This window comes from Staurois parvus, unplaced genomic scaffold (genome assembly GCF_062004578.1).
Source record: "Staurois parvus isolate SC_StPar_1 unplaced genomic scaffold, SC_StPar_1.0 ptg000982l, whole genome shotgun sequence".
In the NCBI taxonomy this organism is placed as follows: domain Eukaryota; kingdom Metazoa; phylum Chordata; class Amphibia; order Anura; family Ranidae; genus Staurois; species Staurois parvus.
The window spans coordinates 9,092-11,835 of record NW_028318778.1 but is presented as its reverse complement, the minus strand read 5'-3'; the positions used below and the strand labels follow the sequence as shown (position 1 = coordinate 11,835).

Genomic DNA, 2,744 nt, shown 5'->3' with positions numbered 1-2,744 from the left:
ACCACTGCTTCCACACATAGGACAAAGGTCCTTCTCTTCAGCTCATACCCAGCATTGGGCTTCAACATTCTGACTTGTACCTAATGTAGCACTACCCTCTTAGGAGTTGCAATAGCTTTGGGTCCCCCTATAGTCCTGCACAGCCAGGCATCACACATTTTCCACTTGGACTTGCATCAGGAGGCAGTGACCAGTCTTTGAGCTTCGTTTTGAAGTTTTATTAGGGGGTTTAGAACTTGGATGGGGTGAGGGGCGTATAGGATGGCCGAGGGAACAGCAACAGAAGGCAAATTCCTTAGCAATGATGTACAAGTTTATACAGCAAAATGTCTCTTCTGGAGAACTAGCCAGCGTCCCGAGGACCGCCCCCGAGGACTCCTCTCCTCATCCACATGTACTGGGAGCATCACTGGGCAGGGAATCCGATGCTTGCCACTGCAGAGTGTACAGTCCTGGGTAAGAGAACAAATCCAGCTTCCCTCCAGAGGGCTCCTCTTCCCTTACTGGCAGGGTGCAGGCTTCTTCACTTGGTCCCCTCCTGTGCTGCCGGTGACTGCTACCAGGCCTTCTAGCTGGGCCGCTCCTTCCCTGCTGTACAGGTGGGCCTCTCTCAGGGGACAGGAAAAGTCCCAAATTATCTTACAGGGTCCTGTGCCTGTAGGTGAGCCCCTCTCCATCCGGGCATCCTAACATCCTATCCTACTAACTACCCCTCCCAGTACCGCGCCACTGTGTGCCTGCTATCCTACTAACTAGCCCTCCCTGTACCCCGAGTGCCTGCTATCCTACTAACTACCCCTCCCAGTACCGCTCAACTGAGTGCCTGCTATCCTACTAACGACCCCTCCCTGTACCCCACCACTGACTGCCTGCTATCCTACAAACTACCCCTCCCTGTACCCCGCCACTGTGGGGGAAGGGGTGTCCTTGTAGAAGCAGTGGCAAGATGTGTATCCCATGAAGAAATGTCTCCCCTGAAGCAACTGCACATGTTCCGGTTTCAGACAGAAGAAGCCGATCGCCAAATTTAGCACAGAACTGCCACAGTTAACCCCTTACAGGCTGCACCGCTGAAGCTGATTCCATGGATCACTAGCCGCCGACGTTCCGCAAAATGGATCGAAGCTGTGTATTGGGGAGCATAATGGATCAGAGAGGACAGTGACATGGGGGGGGGGGCAATGACATGGGAGGACTGTGAAATGCGGGGGGGCAGTGACATGGGAGGACAGTGACGTGGGGGGGCAGTGACATGTGGGGGGGGCAGTGACATGGGAGGACAGTGACATGTGGGGGGGCAGTGACATGGTTGGGGGCAGTGACATGGTTGGGGGCAGTGACATGTGGGGGGGGGGGGCAGTCACAAGTTGGGGGGCAGTGACATGGGGAGGACTGTGAAATTTGGGGGGGGGCAGTGACATGGGGAGGACTGTGACGTGGGGGGGTGGCAGTGACATGTGGGTAGTGACATGGGGAAAACTACTGTGACATGTGGGGGGGCAGTGACATGGAGAGGACTGTGACGTGGGGGGGCAGTGACATGGGGAGAACAGTGACATGAGCGGGGGGCACTGACATGGAGAGGACAGTGACATTGGGGGGCGTGACATGGGAAGAGGACAGTGACATGGGGGGGGGCACTGACATGGGGGGATGAGTGACATGGGGGGGGGGCTGACATGGGGAGGACAGTGACATTGGGCGGGCAGTGACATGTGGGAGGTTAGGGACATGTGGGGGGCCAGACATGGGGGGGACAGTGACGTGGGGGGGACAGTGACGTGGGGGGGGCATGACATGGGGGGGACAGTGACATGGGGGGGCATAACTTGAGGATGGCAGTGACATAGGGGGGAATTGACATGGGGGGATGAGGACAGTGCAATTGGGGGGGCAGTGACATGGGGGAGTGGGCCTGACATGGGGAGGACAGTGACATTGGGGGGGTCCATGACATGGGGAGGACAGTGACATGTGAGGGGGTCAGTGACATAGGGGGCCGTAACATGTGGGGGCAGTGACATGGGGGGGGAATGACATAAAGGAGGGACAGTGACGTGGAGGGGGCCATGACATGGGGGGGACAGTGACATGTGGTGGGGGGGTCAGTGATATGGGGGGGCATAACTTGAGGGGGGGCAGTGACATAGGGGGGAATTGACATGGGGGGATGAGGACAGTGCAATGGGGGGGCAGTGATATGTGGGGGTGGGCCTGACATGGGGAGGACAGTGACATTGGGGGGGTCCATGACATGGGGAGGGTCAGTGACATTAGAGGGGTAGTGACATGGGGGAGGACAGTGACATTTGGAGGGGCAGTGACACACTGTCATCCTCATGTCACTGACACTGCCCCCCCCCCATGTCACCGACACTGTCCTACCCCCATGTCACTGACGTTGTCCTCCCCATGTCACTGCCACTGCTCCCCCCCATGTCACTGACACTGTCTGATACTGCCATATATCGCTGCAGAATCCCCCCCCCGTCACTGACACCATCCCTTTATGCCACTTACACCCCTCCCCCATGTCACTGACACTGTCCGATGTCGCTGCAGAGTATTTGCCATGTAACAGCCCCCATTTGTGGGATACACAGATTACCTCTACACCGGCCTCCCTGTCAGTCTGGCCCCCTTGTGTCTCTCAGTCCCCCTGCGGTCCATGCTGAGATTTGCAGTCCACCCGCCGAGCTTCTCCTCACCCCATGAAGACAGATCTCATCTCTCTGGCCTAGGCT

General features: G+C 57.5%; 1 long non-coding RNA gene across 1 annotated transcript; it reads right to left on the bottom strand.

Moving 5' to 3' along the window:
* Window positions 1-203: 203 nt before the first annotated feature.
* On the bottom strand, window positions 204-1,250 carry LOC149441455 (uncharacterized). Its single transcript, XR_016307370.1, has 2 exons — window positions 1,187-1,250; window positions 204-861 (listed from the first exon to the last, which is right to left on the bottom strand). It is a non-coding gene; the product is annotated as an uncharacterized LOC149441455 (long non-coding RNA).
* Window positions 1,251-2,744: the final 1,494 nt, after the last annotated feature.